Source organism: Rhincodon typus, chromosome 2, assembly GCF_021869965.1.
Source record: "Rhincodon typus isolate 14 chromosome 2, sRhiTyp1.1, whole genome shotgun sequence".
NCBI classification, from domain to species: Eukaryota; Metazoa; Chordata; class Chondrichthyes; order Orectolobiformes; family Rhincodontidae; genus Rhincodon; species Rhincodon typus.
The window spans coordinates 31,006,773-31,031,612 of record NC_063333.1 but is presented as its reverse complement, the minus strand read 5'-3'; positions in this window follow the sequence as shown (position 1 = coordinate 31,031,612).

The following is a 24,840-nucleotide window of genomic DNA, read 5'->3' as shown; positions in this document are numbered from 1 at the left end:
GACCCGAAACGTTAACTCTGTTTTCTCCTCCACAGATGCTGCCAGACCTGCTGAGCTTTCCCAGCAAATTTGTTTTTGTTCTTGTTATTGTGGTGATTATGGCTGGATACTTCAAAAAACTCAACATAATTGAAAAGACTTGACATGGTTTTGTGAAAGGGAAATCAAGTGTTATCAATTTACTGAAGTTATTTCAAATGGAAATGTGCACTGTCGGTAAAGGGGAACCTGCATTTAGATTTCCACAAGACCACATATAAGGTGCCACAAATAAGTTACTTGTGCAAAGTATGACCGCATGGTATAGGGGGTATCTTTGTTAGTTTGGCAGAAGATTGGCTAGCTGGCAGAAAACAGAGAAGATATATAAAAGGACCTTCTAATTGCCATAGTGTGACAAATTGGGTTCCTCAGGGGCCTGTGATGGGGACCTCAGCTTTTTACCCTATACAGCATATTAATAACTCAGGTGAAGGAAGATGGTGGCTAAATTTGCAAATGTCATAAATATAGGACAGGAAGTGTGTTGTAAAGGGATCACAATGAGGTTGCAGATGGATAGAGTGACTGGGCAAAAACCTGGAAGACAGTGTATAATGTGGGAAATGTGAAAAGGTTCACTTTGGCAGGAAGAATGAAAAAGCAGATAATTATTTAAATGGTGTATGACCTAAAATTTTAAAGAGCAGTGGGATTTGGGTGTTCTGGTACATGAATCAAAAAAGGCTAGCATTGCAGGTATGGCAAATAATTAAGAAGAGTAATGGGATGCTATTCTTTATAATGAGAGGAATTGAACAAAAAAGTAAGGAAATTATCCTTTAGTTATACAGAGCATTTGTGAGACCATGTATTGAATACTGTGTGTAGTTCTGGTCTCCTTCTTTAAGGAAGGATATAAAACATTGAAGAAAGTTTGAGGTGGATTACTAGATTGCTATCTGGAATGAATAGTTTTTTTTTATGAGGAAAGGTTGAACAGATAACTGGAGCTTGGAAGAGTGAGGGGTGACGCAAATGAACTGTATAAGGTCCTGAATGGTATTGACAAGATAGATATGGAAAGAGGTTATGAACTTAGGCAGGAAGAAAACAATAGCTGAATATTATTTAAATTGGAAAAGATAGCAAAAACCTGCATCACAAAAGAATTTGGGGGTCCCAGTCGGCATTTCCTCTGATTTTTTTTCTGGCTGTGTGGGCCTCTGAAGTCTGTGCACAGCAAAGTCTTGCAGAACTGGGTAGATGACAGGGTAAGTGCTGAGAGGTTGCTTCCCCTTGTGAGAGAGTGAAGGACCAGAGGGCATTATCTCGGTGTGAGGAGTTGCCCTTTTAAAACAGAGCTGAAGAGGATGGTCAAAGAGTGGTGAATCTGTAGAATTCTTCACTGCTGCGGGCTGTTGAGGGTATAAAGTATATTTGAGGCTGAGATAGACACATTTTTTAGTTAGCAAGGTAATCAAAGGTTATAGAAAGAAGGCAGGAAAGTGAAGTGGAGGATAATCAGACCAGCCACGATTCCACTGAATGACTGAGCAGACTCATTAGCCCAAATAGCCTACTCTTCTTCTAACGCTATGGTCTTCTGAGTGATTCCTCTTGTGGGGACTCCAGAACTAGATGACATTGCAAGAAAATAAGAGGTTACTGTTGTAGGACAGAGATAAGGGCAATGATTTTTTTCCTCAGAGGCTTAGTGACTTTGGGATGCTGCCTCATAAGACACTGGAGGTGAAGCCATTGAATATTTTTAAGGTAGAGATAGATTTTGTGAGGAAAGTGAATCAAAGATTATTTGGGGTGGAAGGGAATGTGGAATTTGAAGTACAAATAAATCAACCATGATCTTATTGAATCATGGAGCAGTTTCAAATGGGCCAAATGGTCTACATATGCTCTTAATCTGTATGTTATCTAAGTACAACAATGTTGCCTTTGCACATTCCTCAGATCCAGTGGCAAAAATGTGGCCCCACAGCAGCATACCATCCCAGGTCACTTATAGAACATAGAACATAGAAAAGTACAGCACAGTACAGGCCCTTCGGCCCACGATGTTGTGCCGAACTTTTACCCTAAACCTAAGGTCTATCTATCCTCCACCCCTATCTTATACTATCATCCATATGCCTATCTAAATGACCCTAATGAGGCTGACTCCACTACCCTCTCCGGCAATGCATTCCACGCCCCTAGCACTCTCTGAGTAAAGAACCTACCTCTGATGTCTCCCCTATATCTACCTCCACTCACTTTAAATCTATGCACCCTTGTAATAGCTACCTCCACCCTAGGAAAAAGTCTCTGGCTGTCCACTCTATCTATACCTCTGATCATTTTGTACACCTCTATCAAGTCACCTCTCATCCTTCGTCGTTCTAAAGAGAAAAGCCCTAGCTCTCTCAACCTTTCCTCATTAGACCTTCCTTCCATTCCAGGCAACATCCTGGTAAATCTCCTCTGCAACTTTTCCAATGCTTCCACATCTTTCTTGTACTGAGACGACCAGCACTGGACACAATACTCCAGATGTGGCCAAACCAGGGTTTTGTATAGCTGGAGCATAACTTCATGGCTCTTGAACTCAATCCCTCTATTAATGAAAGCTAACACACCATACACCTTCTTAACAACTCTATCCACCTGGGTGGCAGCTTTCAGGGAACTGTGAACATGAACCCCAAGATCCCTCTGCTCCTCCACACTGCCAAGAATCTTTCCGTTAGCCCTGTATTCTGCTTTCAAGTTTGTCCTTCCAAAATGAATCACCTCACACTTTTCAGGGTTAAACTCCATCTGCCACTTCTCAGCCCAGCTCTGCATCCTGTCAATGTCCCTTTGTAACCTAGAACAGCCCTCCCCACTATCCACAACTCGACCCACCTTCGTATAGTCCACGAACTTGCTAATCCACCCTTCCACTCCTACATCCAAATCATTTACAAAAATCACAAATAGAAGAGGACCCAGGACAGATCCTTGTGTTACACCACTTGTAACTGAGCACCATGTTGAATATTTTCCGTCCACTACCACCCTTTGTCTTCTAAGGGTCAGCCAATTCTGAATCCAATCTGCCACATTTCCCCCTATCCCATGCCTCTTACTTTCTGCATGAGCCTGCCATGGGGAACCTTATTAAACGCCTTACTGAAATCCATGTATACCACATCCACTGCTCTACCTTCATCCACGTGTTTGGTCATCACTTCAAAGAATTCAATAAGGTTTGTGAGGCATTATCTACCCCTGACAAATTCATGCTGACTATCACAAAACAAACTGTGCCTATCCTATCTCTCAGAGTCCTTTCCAATAATTTGCCCACCACTGAAGTAAGACTAACTGACCTGTAATTTCTGAGGTTATCCCTATTCCCTTTTTTGAACAAGGGAATGACATTTGCCACTCTCCACTCTTCCGGCACTATATCCATGGACAGTGAGGACGAAAAGATCATTGCCAAAGGCCCTGTGATCTCTTCCCTCGCTTCCCATAGAATCCTTGGATAAATCCCATCAGGCCTGGGGGATTTATCTATCTTCAAGTTCCTCAAAATTCCTAGTACATCTTCCTTACTAACATTGACCTCCTCTCGCCTACCAGCCTGTTTCACACTGCCGTCCCCTACAACTAGGTCCCTCTCAGTTGTGAATACTGAAGAAAAGTATTCATTAAGGACCTCTCCTATCTCTTTAGGCTCCGTGCACAAATTCCCTTTACAATCCTTGATCGGCCCTACCCTTTCTCTGGTCATTCTCTTATTCCTCACGTATGTGTAAAAAGCCTTGGAGTTTTCCTTGATCCTATCTGCCAAGGTTTTCTCATGCCCCCTTATAGCTCTCCTAAGCCCTTTCTTCAGCTCCTTCCTGGCTAAATTGTATCTCTCTAGAGCCTTTTCCGATCCTTGTTTTCTAAATCTTATATAAGCATCCTTCTTCCTCTTTACCAGTCATTTGACCTGTCTCGAGATCCAAGGCATCTTCCCTGCCTGCTAGGGACAAACATATCGAGCACCCGCAGCATGCATTCCTTAAACAGTCTCCACATTTCTATAGTGCTCTTCCCTGACAGCATCTGTTCCCATTTTATGTTACCTAGTTCTTGCCTAACAGAATTATAATTACCCTTCCCCCAATTATAAACCTTACCCTGCTGTATGTACCTATCCTTTTCCATGACTATTGTAAAAGTAACAGAATTATGATCGCTACCACCAAAATGCTCTCCTACCAACAGGTCTAACACTTGGCCCGGTTCATTGCCAAGCACCAAATCCAAAGTGACCTCTCCTCGTGTTGGTCTATCTACATACTGTGTCAGGAATCCTTCCTGAATGCACTGGACAAAATCCGCTCCTTCTAAACTACTACAACTAAAAAATTTCCAATCAATATTTGGAAAGTTGAAGTCACCCATGACTACAACCTTGTGACTTCTGCACCTTTCCAGTATCTGCCTCCCAATCTGCTCCTCCGCTTCTCTGCAACTATTAGGGGGTCTGTAAAAAAACCCCAACAATGTGACTGCTCCTTTCTTGTTCCTGACCTCAAACCAAACTGACTCTGTAGACATATCATTCTCGAACTTCCTTTCAGTAGCTGCTATACTAGCCCTGACTAGCAATGCCACTCCCGCGCCTCTTTTACGACCCTCCCTATTTTTTTTTAAAGCATCTAAACCCCGGAATTTCCAACAACCATTCCTGTCCCTGAGTTACCCAAGTTTCTGTAATGGTCACAGCATTGAAGGGCTGATCACTCAAAACCTCAATTCATGTTATGAATGCACCTGACACCAGGCTCCTAAAGCAGCTGCCTTGCTCACTCACTGAAGGAGACTCCTAGGTAGAGAGCAGAGGCAATTTAGGAAGTTTTGAAGCATTCCTGAAGAAGTCAAATATTTGCACTAATTCAAGGAAGACCCTAGCTTTTGACTGACCCAAAATGGAGTAGGCTCGTTCAGTAATGCACTGCATTACTGCATTTGGGGACTTTGTCAGGAATTTGCAAAGGCAAGGTTGAGGTGTTGGAGGGAGCATGAAGACCTCCAAAGAACCCATGCACCGTACCCTTCAAGTATCACCTGTCTAATACATAGCAGAGTCTGCAGATCGTGTGTTAGACTTAGCAGCCATTTCAGGACCCAGCAAACTGGAGAGGAAGGAAATTTTTCACAATCCAGAGGGGCTGTTTAAGAAGAGAAGGATTTAAAATTGAGAAGAAAGCTCATTTCATCCCTTTACAAGATGTTTAAACTTCTTATATGAGTAAAAGACACCGATGTATTTGTATGAAATGGCAACTGTAAAGTATATTTGACTTTAATTACTATGTGAATATGGGAAGTGCACCCATTGAGACTGAGCCTGAAGACTATAAATATTGAACATTACACAAAAATTAATCCATTAATTTTTATTTTCTGTTGATTTATCCACTGATTAAACTTTGTGCTCAAAATTCTGTTCATTTTCAATACTGTTGACAAACCTTCGGACAATAGTAGAAAAGGTGATTCAGTCTTGGCCAGTTTGTCAAAAAAAAAGCCTTAAACAGGTTCATCATACGATCTTTATAGAAATATACCCAGACAGGAAAGAGATCTGTAAATGTCACTGACAGTCATTTCATTTACCTTTGCTGCATACGTGACAGTTACTTCACTTCACTAAATCTGAATTTAGACATCACATAGGAGTAATATTCAAGTGACTAATGTGGTACTGGAATGCCTGACATGCTTTACTGTGGAAAAGTCAGCATCATTTTCTGCAAGATGTAAATGACGGTGCTGTGGATTTAGCCCAATCAGTAATAGCCTGTCTTTGGCACAGGGAACATGCTTCACTAATCATGTGTTGAATCAATTGCTAAGTTGAATCAAAAGTGTCATTGAATCATGCAGTTCAGGAGGTGGTCATTCAAGCCATCATACCTGTGCCAGCCTTTTGAAAGTTTAATTACTTTCCCTGTTTTTTCCCCATAGCCCTGCTACATTTTTCATTTCATGAACAGCTTTGATAAAAGTTGCTATTGAATCTGTTTTCAACAAGTTTTCAGGCAGTGCATTGTGGGTCATAACAACTTGCTGCATGTAAAAAAAACACTCCATCGCTCCCCTGATTCTTTTGCCAATTAGATTATATTTGTGTTGGTGCCAGTGGACAAAGTTTTTCTTTAACTGAAAGGAGATTTCCAAATGATAAAGCTGACAATGATAGAATTTTTGTTAGATAGGATTAATGGAGATGGGAACCTTTGGTAAACTCCCAAACCTCAAGGTGGCTTGAACCCATTTACGTTCTATCCATTACAATAATAATAAAACAATCAAAAAACGTTAAAGTTAATTTTTTTCATTGTAATATTGGAAACGTAATTGCACAATAGTGTTGGAAACAGAATGATGATTTTGCAATATGAATAAATCACATCTGCCAGCAAAGATGGTAAAGTGTTTTAAATGTTATATTGGCACACACTAGGCATTGTATTTCTGGAATTTATATCACACCTCTACAACATAAAAACTATAAGAAGTTGAGTATCTCACATTTTGACCATTTGCAAACTCCACAGAAATACTAAGTTGTTGAAAATTTTTTCCAAACGAAAGACTGATTTCATCCTAAAAACATGTCAGATGCATGGAATTTTCCAAGGCAAAATAGTTCAAATAGCTTACACACCTAGTATGTAACAGCTGAATTTTTTAAAAAATTGGGAAGAACTTCCATATAGGCACAAAGAATGCAGATAAATTGTTTAAGTGAAGGAACAATCCCACTTTGCCACATTAGTGGCAGGGGATAATTAATGTTTACTTATAATCAGTGGGTCTCAGTGCCAGCAATCATGGAAAACTATGATATACTAGGAAATGGAATCCCTGCTGTTTTCAGCTGTCAGCAACAGTAATTACTTTGTGCCTTAACACCCTTGGGAGTCTGGGAGTATTCATCTATTATGACTGTGCTGATTGGTTAGATGTTACTAAGCAGCCCTAATGTAACCAATTGTCTTCTTGATTTGCTTAAAAAAATAATGAGAGGATGCCCATAATGAAAAGATAGTCATTTTCTCAATTCTGTACAAAGTCTGACAGATGACTTAATTAAGGTTTAAATAAACTCTAATCAGAATGATATTTTAAGAAGAAAAACTACTCAATCTTTCATAAATAAGGAGGCAAATGCAAGGCCATGATTAGGGATCAAACCATTTACACCAGCAGGTTTCACACAGCACCATGATTACCCAGGCATTGATCAGATTGGGCTCAGCAAACACTACTCTCCATTACTGTGTGAGTGACAACGAAATATACTTTAGTAAAAGGTTAATTCCATTCTAACATACTGTAAGAACACAGAGATCAAGAGATCAAGAGATCAATATCTTAACAAGCATATTCAACAAGAGCACAAAAAAAACCTGCTGAATCTCTTCACTGCAGTCTCTTTGATAAGGAACCCTTCATAGGTTGCACCCAAGTATTAATAGTACAAATATTTGATTTGTCAAAGTATTTTACATTAATTAATTCAACATATCAGCATTTACATTCCTAACCTCCCACAAAAATCCTCAACAACAAAGTGAATAAATTAATCCTTTATTCCCAAGTATCAAAGGTCATGGAACAATGCCATGATTTAACAAATAATTATTAACTCCAGAAATATAGCAAGTAAGAACTAAATGTTAAATGATTTGATCTGACAAAACTGACAAAGTAAATAAGGCTACAAAAGAAGATATGTCTCAGTAATTTGTCAACAATAATTTGGTTACAAATTTACTATTCGGCAAGTTTAACAGCATTAATTAGTAATTCTATTAATTGGATTAAGGATTACATTCTTGTAGTAAGCAATGTGTCTAGGTGTTTCCTGACATTGTCCTTATGGACTGACACGGGCGATCTGGTTGTCTTGTATTCCTCTCATTAAAAGATGTTACCCTTCAGGAAAGTCAATGGTGAGACCTCCCTTACAGAGATGCTTTTTGTTCCACCTCGATCCACTGCTCCTGGTTTCACGTTAGTGCTGATATCTATATTTGAACTTAGTGTCTTAAATTTCACTTCCCATGGTCTCAGGCAAACTTGTACATCTAAGGGACACACTTTTATCTGTTGGCATAGCCATTACTTGTAACATTCTCACTATTTGGGAAGCACGCTCTGACTGTATTATGGCAACCTTCAATACTCTTATAATGACTATAACAAGAATCACTAAGTAGATTTAAGAGCAGAGAACTTTTGAACATATCCTTAATTTCCAAAGAAAATTTGTCAACTCCATTGTTCAGTCTGAGAGGCAAATTCAATTTGCTCAGCCCTTTTCATCTTAATCAACCTTACAGAGCAGTGGTATCTCAAAATTTCTCTTGCACATGGAGCAGCATCAATACTGCTTCTTCATTCTATATTCATTAACGGGATGAAGAAAGATCACTGGACCTGAAATGTTAACTCTGATTTCTCTCCACAGGTGCTGCCAGACCTGCTGAGTTTTTCCAGCAATTTCTGTTTTTGTTTGCTAACGGGGGATTATACACAATTCCACATTTGTGTTTCATTTTATGAGCCATTTATAGGCTGTTGTTCTGCTTTTTATCCATGATAAAGAATATTTTGTTTGTATATGTTGCATCATTGGAACATACCAGGAGTATGTTCCCTCTCAAGCCTCTCAAGCCTGTTCTAAAATTCAGTTACACCATGGTGAATTACTGTCTCAAGTTCCATTTACCAGCCGTTGCTCATATCCTTTCTAACAAAAATCTACCCATCTCACTCTTAAACATTTTAATTGACTCAGCTTTCCCACATCTTTGTCGAAAGAATTTTCAGATTACTATAATACTTTTGTTGAACAGTGGGTTTTGTTAAACTTCAGGAACGGAGGGCTCTGGGGATATATGTGGACAAATCCTTGAAAACAGCAGGCTAAGGTTAAGAGTCTGGTTAAAAATGACATGAGATCCCGGGCTTTATAAATTGTGGCAAAAATCAAATAACATGGATGAAACAAAACATTGGTTCAGCAACTACGGGAATATTGTGTCCAATTCTGGGCCTCATATTTTTGTATGGATGTGAAGGCCTTAGATAAGGTGTTGAAAAAATGTATGAGTAGGGTTCCGTGGATGTTAGACTTTGTTATGTGAGTAGATTGGAGATACTGTGGTTATTCTCCTTGGAGAAGAGAACGTTGAGGGGAGATTTAATGCAAGTGTTCAATAATGTTTAATGGATGCATCCAGACAGAGTAGATGGAGAGAAACATTGATAGATAGGTTAACAAAGATTTGAAGTGATTGGCAAAAGAACCAAAGGTGAAATGATGATTGGTTTTTGCAGCAAGTGGTTGGGGATTTGGACCGCATTGTCTGAAAGTTAAAGGAAGGCAAATTCAGTCATAGCTTTCAAAAGAGAATAAAAGAAGCAGCTGGTGGGAAATTATTGCAGGGATTACAGAGAAAAGGCTAGAGGAGTGAAACCGGCTAAACTGCTCCTGTACAGTCTTATATAGGCTCATTAGAATGAATGGCCTTCCTCTGTACTATCACTTCTATAATACCAACTTTACTTTTGAGATTATTTTTTGCCAATTTCCCACCATAGAAAATGAGTTATTTGTACCTACTCCTTTATTTATTTTGAAAGCCTCGATTAGATAATCTCTTAACCTTCTAAATTCAAGGGCATTCCAATCGACTTAATACAACCTGACTTCATCCTTACATCCTTAAAGCTCCTGGTATGATCCTGGTAAATCTGCATTGCACCTTGTTCAAGTCCAGGAACTGAGATTCAGTATTTAAAGCTGAGCACAGTACTTTAGTTGGGGTCTGACCAATGTTCTGTAAAACAGAAGCAACCCTTCTTATTTTTGTATTCCAGCTCCCTTGAGATTTAACAAGATTATTCCGTAGGTGTTTTGATTAATTTTATGCCTGTGTACCATCTTTTAGTACTTTTTGCTTTGAAGTCTCAATGCCTTTTCTTCTCCAGAGCCTTTAGTCTCTCACAGTAAAGAAGATATCTTCGTGATTTTGGATCTAAAGTGGATGAACTTCAGTTCTTAGTATTACCCACTGAATTGTCTATGTCCCATTGTAACTGCCTGCCTCCAACTATGCAACTTACTCAGATCTCAGCACTCAGTGTCATTTGTAAACTTTTACATAAAACTCTCTATTCCTTTATTTTAGTCATTAATTAGGTGAAAAGCTGTGGCCCAGTACAAATGTTTAGCAATCTCTGGAGTTTCCTTGTGAAACTTTGCCACTGCTCTTTCCTTCTTAAGTCTACTTTTTTGACAAAGCTTTAGCATCTGCCCGAGTATAGCTCCTTATACAGCCCCACTCAAATTTTGTTTGATAATTCTCCTGCTAAAATGAGTATTTTACATTGTTACAGGTGCACCATAAATTCGAGATATCGTTTTTTGGAATCTCAAACAAAATAGCCTTCTGGAAGTCCATTTTGTTTTATATATAAAAGAACTTATTGAATGCACTGAAGCCACAGAATAAGTTTTAAAAATAATCAAGTCGCCTAAACAGCAGGTTTCAAAATAACTGAGCATTTATATACCTTTACCTGGAAATTAACAATGTCATCTGGACAGAGACAGGCTGTCTGACATAGGCCCTAAAGTAGCTTATGGGGCCATTTCAGAGAGCAGTTAATCTGTGGATCTGGAGTCACATGTAGATCAGACTAAGTAAGGATGGCAGATTTCCTTCCCTGAAGGGCATTAGTGAATTGGATAAGTTTTACAATAATCAATTATAGTGTTCATGGTCACCGTGACTGAGTCTAGCTTTCTATTACAGATTTTATTGATTGAATTTAAATTCCACCAGGTGCCATGGCGAGATTTAAATTTACATCTCCTGAAGCATTAACCTTAGCCTCTGGACTACTAAATAAAAACCAAAAGAACTGCGGATGCTGCAAATCAGGAACAAAAACAAAGTTGCTGGAAAAGCTCAGCAGTTTTTTTCCTTCACAGATGCTGCCAGACCTGCTGAGCTTTTCCAGCAACTTTGTTTTTGCTCTCTGGACTACTAGTCCAATAACATTCCAACTGCACTACCACCTCCCCCTATCGTCATTGTTCTCAGAATACAAGATTACATTCCTGACAATCATTGGAATTTACTGTGCTTGTACTTTTTCTCATTCAAACTTTTAACATTGGTAAATATGTGTTGGAATAGCAGTTTATTCTAACATGGGTGGCATAGTGGCTCAGTGTTCAGCAGGGCTGCCTCACAGCACCAGGGACCCGGGTTCGATTCCACCCTCGGGTGACTGTGTGGAGTTTGCACATTCTCCCATGACCACATGGGTTTCCTCCAGGTGCTTCAGTTTCCTCCCACAGTCCAAAGATGTGCAGTTTAGGTGGATTGGCCATGTTAAATTGCCCATAGTGTCCAGGGATGTGCAGGCTAGGTCGGTTAGCCATGGGAATTACAGGGATAGAGTAGGGGGTAGGTCTGGATGGGATGTTCTTCAGAGGTCAGTATGGGCTGAATGGCCTGCTTCCACAATGTAGGATTAATCTATGTAGTGCAGCATAGATCATTGCAAAAGCAAAATAATTTAATCAGATTTTTGAAAGAATTTGATAAAATTATAACAAGTCAAATTTGGATAATCCAAACAAAAATTTGTGTTGAAGTTGTTGGTATTTCCCATCAAACAATAACCATGAGAAAACAAAGTTCTGAACTGGAACTCTGGGTAAGCCAAACTTACACAAACTTGTCATATGACCACACCAACAAATTGGAGCTGAGTTAGCCATGTTAGAACATGAAACCATGGAGCTGTGGGTAGGCCCACATTTCATGTCAAGATTTCTCTTTGAGAGGACATTCAAACACTAAACCTGTGAGAAAATTAAAAGTGTTGTTGTTCAGAGAGAAAATGAAGCTGATATAGTAAGTGGAAAACTGTTGTATGAAGTGTGACAAAGATGTATAAGGTGTTATTATAATTTTTATCAATTGGAATTTTTAAACAGAGGCAATTAGATTTTGGATTCAGTTTGCTGAAAATAACCTTTTTTTTAAAGAGGTTAGAAAGTCATTCAGAACAGAGACATAGATACATAATTTCCAAGAAAGCCTGGACCAGGCTAACTGGCCTGTATTTTCCTGCTCTCTGCCTCCCCCTTTATAAATAAAGGAGTTACATCAGCTATTTTCCAATCTAAAGGAACCTTCTTCAGATGAACGTTGGAAAATTAAAGCCAATGCATCAATTCTCTCATGAAGATCTGAGAATGAAATCCATCAGAACCTGGAAACTTATCAACTCGTAGCTCCAACAATTTACTGAGTACTACTTCCCTGATTATTGAAATTTCCTTTACATCTTCCCTCTCACTTCCTGACTTACAGCTATTTCTGGAATACTGCTTGTATCCTCTCTAATGAAGACGCACAGTGTATGTTCAACTCAACTGCCATCTCTTTTCCTCCATTACTAATTCCCCCAGACTCATTTTCTATAGAACCAATGCTTACTTTGTTAAATCCTCCATTTGAAATATCTGAAGAAACTGTAACAGTAATTCCATGCTGCATGCAATTCATAACCTGAATAATTTTACAATGCTAACCTTCTTCTTCTTGAATTCTCTGTCTAGTGGGCAGATCTGACCCATATAACCACGATCACTGACCTAGGTAGGGTAAGAAGTCAGGTCCTGAATCCACCGCGGCCAGATTGAACCCTAATTCTAACACTCCACCCACAAGGAATCAGAGTTGTTGTAGCAACATGCATGGTGTAATCTAGAGATACAAGGAACGTTGGGAGAGTCCAATATTCTTTCTATCACATAGCTGACCAGGAATCACTCCGACTCCAATGCCAGTGCTGTATGTTGGAAAGATTTACAAATAATGAAGTTGTTTGGGCCATGTGATGAATACACCTTGCTTGGCTATGAAGTCCTGGGGTGTGTGACTTGGACCCAGAACTTATTGCTCAGAGGCAAAGAAGCTCCCACTGTGTCATGTCATCTGTTCTAAAGGGGCCTTTGCCTGAAGCAGATCCTTAGCTTATTATTTGCTGATGATTCATCTGGAGCTGTTTTCTTTACAGCTTTTAATCAGTTTTACTTTACCATTGCCCTGCACACTTGGAGGCAAAGCAAGGATGCAGTTACCAAGGCTACTGCAATCAGAACAGGAATCAAACTGGTGCTAGTCAAAATCACCATGAGCCGTTTAGCCAACATATCTTGATTACTCAAGGGGAGGAAGAATTGGAGTAGGGGCAGGGTAGTCCTGAACTTATGGAGAAACTAAGAACTGCTAAGATTCTTGCCCTGTATAATTTAACCTATAAATTCAAACCAGAAATAAATTGAAGATTTATTGGGATTTCCTAGGTTTTCAAGTGAATTCCACCTGTTCCACTGGTTGTGAACCTGAAGATGATTTTTAATAAATTATGTTCAAGGTGGCAGGCAAAACTCACTGCAGGGAGATTTGCTCATCTTAATCTTCAGGCTGTTACACAGCCTCAATGTATAGAAGTAGCTGGGCACTGCTCTTGGATTTAGTGGCACAGTTGCTTTGCTCCGTCTGTTATACCCCTAACGTATGCTCACCAGGTCCAGTTATTCCAATTTTTCAGTTCTCAGGATTTGAGATGGGATCCTGGTGAAGCCTTAGCAGTGGATGGGAAGCTTTATCTTGCCACATTGAATGAAGTTGCAGAGATTTGAGTCTTTCATCTATAATAGGATCTCAACAACTAACATTAATGACTGAAGTTGCAGATGAGGACCAAACAGTGATCAATAGAGCCTGAAATCATTGGTAATCATTCGAAGAATGTATTCAAACTGCTACATCTCCATATTGATAAGCATAAACTTGAAACCTCCACACCAAGAAAGCAGACATTGCAACACTCTGTGTTTTAAATTGAGCTTAAAGTGTCTGTAGATAATGTGACTAATCTTAAAAGTTACATTTTGTGTTAATGATAGTGAGGATGGTGTCAATACCATTATAGTGAGTCCAACTAAAATAAATCCATTACACATTTGAGGAAAATATAGAGGGAATATGTGATTCTAAATTTGTGAAAATTATAGAAAAGGTGACTTTTCAATGCAGCAAGGTGAAAATAGACAATGTTTTAAATATCTGAATGTGCTTGTATTATTAGTCTCCAGAACATGGGAATAACTACCACATAAGAAAGGTTTTGTTTAATAGTTCCTGGATCAGACTTTATGTCAAAAGATTTATAATGAATTCAGGGCATTAGTCTGAAAGATCCCTTGGCAGAATTTAGATAACATCACTACTTCAACTATTATATATTTATTATAGTCATGAAATTTTTTGCCAATACCCAAAAGTGTAATTATCTTTAAAAACAGGACAATGTGAAAAGAACATATTATTCACAGTAATAGAAGCTCCAGACTATTATGGAAGCTTAGTCAATCCTCTTAGAAGTGCAGTAACCACCTGTGCCACAAAACAAATTGAATAGCTCTTCTCTAAGAGGCACTCTAGATAATTACAAACCCAAGGCGTATAGTTAAAATAAGTAGCTGAGAGATATCTATCATCATAGCCTTGAATATTGATCTCTAGTCTGCTTTTGGGAGGCCTTTATGAACACAGTGGGGGTGGGGGGGGTGGTGGTGGGGAGGGGGCGGTGGTGGGCGAGGTACATTTCATGGCAACCTCTGTCCCAACGTTTTCCAACAACAGGGTCCTAAGTCTTATGGTGCCAAACTTTTGATAGGTTAGGCCATTAACGTACCCAGTCATATCCCTGGGGAACGTCTTCTCTGGCGGTCTTTCCTTGCATGGGATCAGTACTGGGTCCACTTTTGTTTGTCATTTATGTAAGTGATTTGGATGAGATTTACAAGGATGTTGCCAGGGTCAGAGGGTTTGAGTTTTAGGGAGAGGCTGAATAGGCTGAGGCTGTTTTCCCTGGAGTGTTGGTGGCTGAGGGTGGCCATATTAAGCTTTACGAAATCATGAGAGGCATGGATAGGGTAAATAGACGAGGCCTTTTTCCCAAAGTGGTGGAGTCTAAAACTAGGGAGCATAGGTTTAAGGTGAAAAGGGAAAGATTTAAAAGGGACCTAAGGGGTAACTTTTCATGCAGAGGGTGGTGTGTGTATGGAATGAGCTGCCAGAGGAAGTGGTGGAGGCTGATACAATTACAACATTTAAAAGGCACCTTGATGGGTATGTGAATAGGAAGGGTTTACAGGAATATGGACCAAATGCTGGCAAATAGGACTAGCTTAATATAGGATATCTGGTCAGTATGGATGAGTTAGACTGAAGGGTCTGTTTCCATTCTGTACATCTCTATGACCCTATGACTCTATGAGAATATAGGATGTATGTAAATAAGTTAATGAGTAAGTTTATGGAGGACACCAAAATTGGTGGGAGATAGCAAGAACTGCAGATGCTGGAGTCAGAGACAATACAGTGTGGAGCTGGAGGAACATAGCAGGCCAGGCAGCATCAAGGGGCAGGAATGTTCTGAAGAAGGGTCCCAACCCAAAAAATCAACTTTTCTGCTCCTCTGATGCTACGTGGCCAGCTGTGTTCCTCCAGGTCCACACTGTGTTGTCACCAAAATTGGTGGCATAGGGACAATGGAGAAGGTTATCTAAGATTACAAAGAAATCTTGATCAATTGGGCCAATGGGCTGAGGAGTGGGAGATGAAGTTTAATTTGGATATATGTGAGGTATTGCATTTTTGTAATACAAACAAGGGCAAGACTTAAACAATTAATAGTAGGGTCCTAGACAGTGTTGTAGAACAGAGAGACCTAGGGGTTTGGGTATATAATTTTTGAAATTTGCATCACAGGTAGACAGGGTGGTTAAGAAGGCTTGCCTTCATTGCTGAGACCTTGGGGTACAGGAAGTGATGCCTCTTCTGGAGTACTGTGTACAGTTCTGGTCGCCCAGTTATAGGAAGAATATTATTAAATTGGAGAGGAGACAGAAAAGATTTACCAGAAAGTTGCCAGGAATGGAGGGTTTGAGTTATAAAAAAAGGCAGGATAGGCTGGGACATTTTCACTGGAGCATAAGAGGTTAGGGGGTCACCTTATAGAAATTTATAACATCATGAGGGGCATAGATAAAGTGAACAGCAAGGGTCTTTTCCCTAGGGTGGGAGAGTTTAAAACTAGTGGGCATATTTTTAAGGTGAGAGGAGAAAGTTTTAAAAAGGACATGAGTGGCAATATTTTTACACAGAGAATGGTTAGTATGTAGAATGAACTGCCAGAGGAAGTGTTGGATGCACGTACAATTACAACATTTAAAAGACATTTAGATAGGTACATGAATAGGAAGGGTTTGGCAGGAAATGGGCCAAGTGGAGGCAGGTGGGACTAGTTTAGTTTGGGAACTTGGTCAGCATGGACTGGTTGGACCAAAGGGTCTGTTTCTTTGCTGGATGACTCTACGACTCTATGAAAGAGGAAGCAGGACAGACCTACAAGATTGGCAGCTGGAAAGCCTCCGGGGCCTAAGACATATCAAGGGACTGCAAGAGAAAGCAAGCGCCTACAGTTCTTTGCCTTATGGTCTTACCCCTTCACGCATTCTTTGGATATCTGTGACTGAATACCCTTCCAGGATAACAACAGGTGTGAAAACGCCCTCTACCATCACATTTCCATGGGAACATTTGTTCCTGCTGCATGCTCTGACCTCAGTTGTGCATCAGTTTTATTGCTAATTATTGATATCAGATTCAGGGGAGAAATCACGTGCCCTGGTGCGAACCCCCTGTTACCATACCCCTTATCCCTTGCCGTGCGCCCGTCTCCCATTTTTAATTCTTGATAAGTTCTGGACTGGGCATCTCCAAAGGCACAAGCACTGTGTACCCTCCTTTCCTGGGCCCTGATTAACATCTGGGTGTATACAGGACTGAAGGACTGGTAATATTGTTTACAAAGGAAGAAAGGCATAGACAGGGCAAGTACAGCCCAGTCAGTCAAACATCTGTGTTGACATGTTATTGCATTAACACCTGAGAGACAGTATAAATCACCATTTAGAAAGACACAGATTAACAAGAACAGGAAGTGTGGGATGTTTAAAGGAAAATTGTGTCTGATTAACTTGACTGAATGTTCTGAGGAGATAACAAATGGAGTCAATGAGGGTAGCACATTCAGTGCACCTTACATGGATTTAGTAAGGTTTTGGAAAAAGTCCACATGCAGGACTATTCAGAAAAGTAGAAGCCCATGGGGCTAAAGGCAAATCTCAAGTTGGATCCAAAACAGGCTGAGTGGCAGGGAGCAACAGTAATGTTGGATGAATGCTTTACTAATTGAAATACTGTGGGGCTTCCACAGCTCAGTACCAGATCCATTGCCTTTCATCATATGTAACAATAAATTACACATAAATACAGGGGCCATATTTTGAAAGTTTGCAGATGATACAAATTGCCTGTATGATTGCCTGTATGATGTCAACAGCACCACAATATCAATGGACTGCTCAGGTGGGATGTGAAGTACAGAATTTAATTTAGCGAAGTGTGAGACATTGCATTTGGGAAAGGCAATTTGGACAAGGGGAAGCAAAGTTGGGCGCTGCTGAGAAATGTAGAGAAACCTTGGAGCACTGGTTCACACAAACCTGAAGGTAGAAGAACAGCCTATTAAAACAAACACAGAGAGCGCCGGAGAAACTCAGCTGGTCCGGCAGCATCAGAAAAACAGTCAACATTTTGAGTCCAATATCACTTCTCAGAGCCGGAAGAAGAACCATATTGAACAGGAAACGTTAACTCTGTTTCTCTTTCCACAGATGCTGCCAGACTTGCTGAGTTTCTCTAGCATTTGCTGTATTTGTTCCAGATTTCCAGCATCTGCGGTATTTTGCTTTTAGAACAGTAGATAATGTAACTATGGAGATGTGTTGAATACTTTCATCTATTAGCTAAAATGTAGAAAATAAAAATAGGTCTATTATGTTAAAACACTAACAGTTAGGTCACAGCCATAGTACTGTGTATCATTCTGGTCATGCTACAGGAACAATCTGATAGTGCTGGAGATGGTACAGGGATGTTGCCAGAAAGGGAGAAATTTAACCATCAGGCTAGTGTTTTCTTTGAAACATAGAAGGCTGAGAGGAGGTTTAATGAGGTATAAAATTATGAATGGCCTAGAGTGGATAGGAAGACCCATTTCCATTAGCATTGAGGTTAATAGCCAGGTGGCATAGATTTAAAGATTTAAATGAATTTAAGTCTGTACAAGGATTAGAGGGGAGTTTAGAAATATGTTTCACCCACAGGGTGGCGGCCATCTGGAATGCACTGCTTCAAAGTTTGATATGGCAAAACTCTCACTGCATTCAAAAACAATAGTTGGTTATACTTGAAGTACTGCAACAGATTAAGAGCTGGAAAGTGGGATTAAGCTGTCTAATCTTCTTGTCTAGGAATCGGATGATGGGCTGAATGGTCCATTTTTGTGCTGTAATGTTTTAACATTTCTATGAAAATGTGCATTAGGCGTCTTTAGAACATGGAACATAGAACATTACAGCGCAGTACAGGCCCTTCGGCCCTCGAGGTTGCGCCGACCTGTGAAACCAATCGGAAGCCCATCTAACCTAAGCTATTCCATTATCATCCATATGTTTATCCAATGACCATTTAAATGCCCTTAAAGTGGGCGAGTCTACTATTTTTGCAGGCAGGACATTCCACGCCCTTACTACTCTCTGAGTAAAGAACCTACCTCTGACATCTGTCCTATATCTATCACCCCTCAATTTAAAGCTATGTCCCCTCGTGCTAGCCATCACCATCCGAGGAAAAAGATACCTTAAGATACTTTTAAAGGACATTTGGATATAGAAATCCATTCTTTTTTCAGAGATTGAACCCAGCCAACATCTGTTCACCAAATTTCTCATTTTTAAAAGTACAAATTGAATCAAATTAAACCATTTTGTTTTAAAGCCAAAAATCCATCTCGTACCACACATCAACTCCTTTTTCACTGCTCCAACTTGAGTGTGATGTATTGTTAAAATCTCTGTAATGTAAGCATGTGTGTCAACTGCTTTTTCTTTCTTCAACACCACAATGCCACTTATATAGCACTATTAAAGTGGACAATATCCAAAAGCACTTGACAGAGGCGCAGCCAGCATGTCAATAATGTCTCCTGTAGTTGTTAAAAATTGTCACCTTTGCTCAAGTCCACTCTGATTGCTCTTCAAGATCTTCCCTACATCAGATATGAAACTCTGGCCAGCTAATAGTTTCTGAGCATTTTGCTCTTCTGTTATTGATGAGGAAAGCTTTGACCTTTTAATCTGATTGATTGTAATATGGCTTTCTGATTAATTGGCTACGGCAATCATGAGTGATTCACTTGGAGTTCCATTTTCTGTGGAGGTAGCAATTTCAAAGAAAGCTGGATCTCTGGGAAGTGAAACCAACACATTTCAAATAAGTCTAGAATGAAAGGGCAGAGTTTACAATCAGCGCTGTTCTTGTACAAATCATCTTGTAATAAATTTCTCAATGGTGTAAACACAGACATTCATTTATTAATTTTAAATGGGTAAATACTTGCATTAAAATTGGATTGGGTGGAGACTGGTGGAAGAATGTCTCTACAAGAACAGTGCTATCTACATTTCTATTCCAGAATTTTAAAACAGATCCAAGATTATAAATCCAGAACAGCACATCTGGAGAACCAAGCGATTGGAAGAGCAGCACCAGATAGACTTGGAAATGAAACCTGGAGACAATTTGAATCAAAAGCTAAACCTTACCTTAAAATATATAACTTATTGCTGATAATAGGTCATGAGATTGTGTGTTTAATGAGCATACTTCCTAAGTTTTGAGTTGTCAAGTGTGTTTTGGCTGAATTTTTAGGGAATACATGAGTAAACTGAAACATTTTATATAATGCTTTCTTAAATTAAAAATGCATTTTTCAAGATAATAACTGTTGTTCTGCGCCAGTTATAATGTAAAAGTACAATCTCCTTGAAAGAGATGAGCATAAAAGATATATGGATAAATTCCACAAGTAAATGCATTATTACTGCTGAATTACCTTTTATGAAGTGATAAGTACAGAATATGTCATGTGCATGTTTCAATTGTACATGGTGAGTAAAATGATGGCATCCAAAGTGTTGACATTTGAAGCATTGAATTGACAATTTGCATTTGTTTACCAGAAGGATCTTTTGAATATCTAATTTCATAACTCAAGTGTTTTAGAAACATAACTTTTAGTTTTAAGAATTGAAGTGTCAAATGTAAGATAAGTAGAAATATCTGATTGTGACACTTGAATAACTGTGAAATATGTGTAATATAAACAAACCTGAGGTAATTACAGTTTAATGTGTAATCTGCATTTATGTAATGTGATGACAGTCTAATGTGAGATAACTTACTAACAATATGTCCATATCAGGAGACCTGAGAAAATTATTCAGGTAGTTCCCAGATCAATGAAGCTAAAAGCAACTGTAAACACTGAAGCCTGAACTTTTGTAAAGACAGAGAGTTGCTCCATTGTTACAAAAATGGCAGAGATATGAATCCAAAAGTACCACCCTCGGATACAATACTTAACATTTTCAGAAGGCGGGGGTTGGGGGGCGGGCGAAATAGAAGTGGATTCTAATTTACACATCTGTCTCAGGCTGATCTGATTTTCGCTGGTGGGATATCCAAAACATGACTTGTGTTTTTTAGAGCTGGAAGGCAAATGTCTAAAGTTGTCGGAGTTCTTTGTATAGTTATGTACCCAATTAGATAAGATCCCAGGATATCTGCTGCATAAAACTTTAGTTAGGCCACATTTGAAATATTGTATCTAGTTCTGGTCACCACACTATTGGATGTGGAGGCTTTGGAGAGGGTGCAAAACAGATTTACCAGGATGTTGCCTGGTTAAAGTGTATTAGTTTCAAGGAGAGGATGGACAAACATGAATTGTTTTCACTAGCGCATCAGAGGCTGAGGGCAACCTGATAGAAGTATATAAAATTATGAGAGGCATGGACAGGATAGATGGTCAGAGTCTTTTTTCCCAGGGGGTGGAAATGTCAAATACAAGGGGCATAGGTTTCAAGTGGGAGGGATTAATTTTAAAGGAGATATGCGAGGAAAGTATTTTTTATGCAGACAGTGCCTGGAACACATTGCCAGTGGAGGTGGTAGAAGCAGAAACAATAGTGATGTTTAAGAGGCAGTTAGACAGACACATGAATAGGTAGTGCATAGAGGGATATGGACCATGTGCGGGCAGATGGGATTAGTTTAGAATAGCATACTGGTTAGCACTGACATAGTGAGCTGATTAGCCTGTTCCTGTGCTGTACTTTTCTATGTTCTATATCTTTGGGGATATCCTTGGGAGAGGAAAATTGGACTTTTTAAAAGTAAGCCTGAACGTGCATTGGAAAGATTAACAGAGCTGTCAAAAGAAGCAATCAAGGCATTTAAAACTTCTACCCTTTAAATATTTGAAGCTGTCTGGAATGTTAAAACAAAATCAGTGCTCACTGGTTCATTCTATCTATTGACATCAGCCTGAGGCTATTAGTGCAGGATTAGTGCTGCATGACTGATTTTCACATTATCACAGTCAATGCTCAATAACTCTAAATGGCTCTGAACTCTTTGACCTGGGACAGTAAATTTCATTGCTTGTTTTCATATGGGATCAAAGATGTTAAAGTGAATGGATTTTTATCAATGAGAATTTTTTTTAATAAATCGTGAATTTATCAGTATACACTCAAGAACTTTATTTAATCTCAGCATGAGTGTGAAGGTTTGCCCATGGAGAAGACAGGGTGAATTCAGAAGGAGTAAGTGTGGTGGGACATGAATTGACATTGTAGTAAAAGGAAGTATGAGGAAGCGTAGGAGGACATTGGTCAGCATGAATGCTATAAAGGGCCAGGGAAGAAGGATAAAACATAGAACAGTACAGAATAGGAACTGGCCCTTCAGCCCAGTATGTGTCAACCATTATTCAATTCTGAACTAAACTAGTGGGAGAGCATAGCTTTGGGATTGTGTTGTGGATAAGGACTGGAGGTCTTTTTTTAGTTTCATAGATTTGACACTGACTCAACAAACTAACAATGCACTGAGGCCACCTTCCACCCAGTCACACAGCTAGCAGCCTCTGCACTGGTCCTGGGGTTGCATGCTATATGGGAAGTTACAGTGGAAAAGGGAAGGTTCAGTTGAGAATTTTATTTTGATTCATTATACTTTTCTACGTAAAGTACCAATCACCTGAGACAGTCTTTACTAAGTAGTCTGTTTTATTGATTATTGATCATAAAATTCATTTGTTTTAAACAGTGGAACTTTCCTAGGGTGGAGGCAGCTTTTACGAGGGGACATAGTTTTAAAGTGAAAGGAGGTAGATATTGGGGAGATGAGGTAGGTTCTTTACTCAGAGAGTGGTAGGGGCGTGGAATGCATCGCCGGAGAGGGTAGTGGAGTCAGCCTCATTAGGGGCATTTAAGCGGCTATTAGATAGGCATATGGATGATAGTATAAGGTAGCGGTGGTGGTTAGATAGACCTTAGGTTTCGAGTAAAAGTTTGGCACAACATCGTGGGCCGAAGGGCCTGTACTGTGCTGTACTGTTCTATGTTCTATGTTCATGGTGTCATTATTTCAATAAATAAGAAGGATTTTGTTTTTCTTTTGGAAATGTTAATGATCTCCCTTGAGCTCACAATAATGTGAATACCTGCACATCTGCTAATGTGGTATATTGTATCTGCTGTTCCAGATGTGGCCTCCTCTACATCGGGGAAACCAAGAGGAGGCTTGGAGACCGTTTTGTTGAACACTTATGCTCGGTTCTCGACAAACGATTGCACCTCTCAGTCGCGAACCACTTCAACTCCCCCTCCCATTCCTTGGATGACATATCCATCCTGGGCCTCCTCCAGTGCCACAATGATGCCACCCGAAGGCTGCAGGAACAGAACTTCATATTTCACTTGGGAACCCTGCAGCCCAATGGTCTCAATGTGGACTTCACAAGCTTCAAAATCTCCCCATCCCCGACCTCATCCCAAAACCAGCCCAACTTGTCCCCGCCTCCTTGACCTGTCCGTCTCTTCTCCCACCTATCTGCTCCTCCCATGTCACTGACCAAACCCCACACCCACCTCCTACCTACCAGCCTCATCCCCGCCTCCTTGACCTGTCCGTCTTCCCTTGACTGACCAACCCCAATCCTAACTCCCCACCTACCTCACCTTTACTGGCTCCATCCCCGCCTCCTTGACCTGACCATCTCCTCTCCACCTATCTGCTCCTTTATCCACCTTCCACCCCTCTCTATTTATTTGAGTCCCCTTTCCCTCCCCCATTTCTGAAGAAGAGCCCAGACCCGAAACGTCAGCTTTCCTACTCCTCTGATGCTGCCTGGCCTGCTGTGTTCATTTGGCTCTACACCTTGTTATCTCAAAAAAGTTAATAGGTGGGTAAATAAACTTTGAGGATAAACTTGTAAGTAATATCAAGATGAATAGCAAGAGCTGCTTTAAACATAGAAAAAGAGAGGTCAAAGTAAACATTGGCCCATTAGAAAACAGGCTGGGGAAATAATAATGAGAAACCAGGAAATGGCAAATGAATTTATTAAATACTTTGCATCAGTCTTCACAGCACGAGGTACTAAGAGCATCCCAAAAATCACTAAATATTCAAAAGAAAAAGGACAGGAAATGAAGACAATAATTATCACTAGAGAACAAAATGCTAAGGACACTAATGAGTCAAAAGACTGACAAACCTCCTGGACCTGATGGCATGCATCCTAGGATATTAGAAATAGCTGCAGAAATAATGGATGCTATCATAGTAATCTTCAGGAATCTTTAAATTCTGGAAAAGTCCAAGAGGTTTGGAAAACTGCCAATGTAACACCTTTATATGGAACGGGAAGGGGACAAAATATGGGTAATGATAGGTCAGTTAGCTTAAAGCCTATTATTGAGAAAAGGTTAAGACTATTATGAAGGTTGTAATATCAGAGCATGTAGAAATGCATGATATGATCAAACCTAGTGAGCATGGATTCATGAAAGGGAAACCCTGCCTGACAAGTTTATTAGCATTCTTTTGAGGTGGTAACAAGCAGGACAGATACAGGGGAAATAGTAGTTGTAATATATTTGAATTTTCAGAAATTGCTTGCTAAGATACCACACAAAGTTCTTCAATAAGAGCCCATGGTGTTAAGGTACTACATTAGCAAGGATAGAGGTATGGCTAACAGAAGAGATTTGGGATAGGGGGGCCATTTTCAGGATGGCAACCAAATGGTAACTAGTGGTGTACAACAGGAATCAGTGCTGGTGCCAAAATTATTCACAATATGAATTAATGAATTGAGTGAGGTAAGAGAATGTATTACAGCCATGTTTGGAGAAGACATAAAAATAGGTGGAAAGGGAAGTGCTGAGATGACACTAAGAATCTGCCAGGAATATAGACAGATTAAATGTGTGGACAAAAACTTGGTATATGGAATAGAATATGGGAAATGTTAGGTTATGCACTTTGGCAGGAAGAATAGAGGGGCTGAATATTATTTAAATTAAGGAAGACTGCAAAAACTACAGAAGAGGACTTGGGAGTCCTTGTCCATGAATCACAAAAAGTTAACATCTATGCTCAGTGGTTAATAGGGAAGACAAATGGAATATTGGCCTTTATTTTGAAGGGAATAGAATATAAAAGTTAG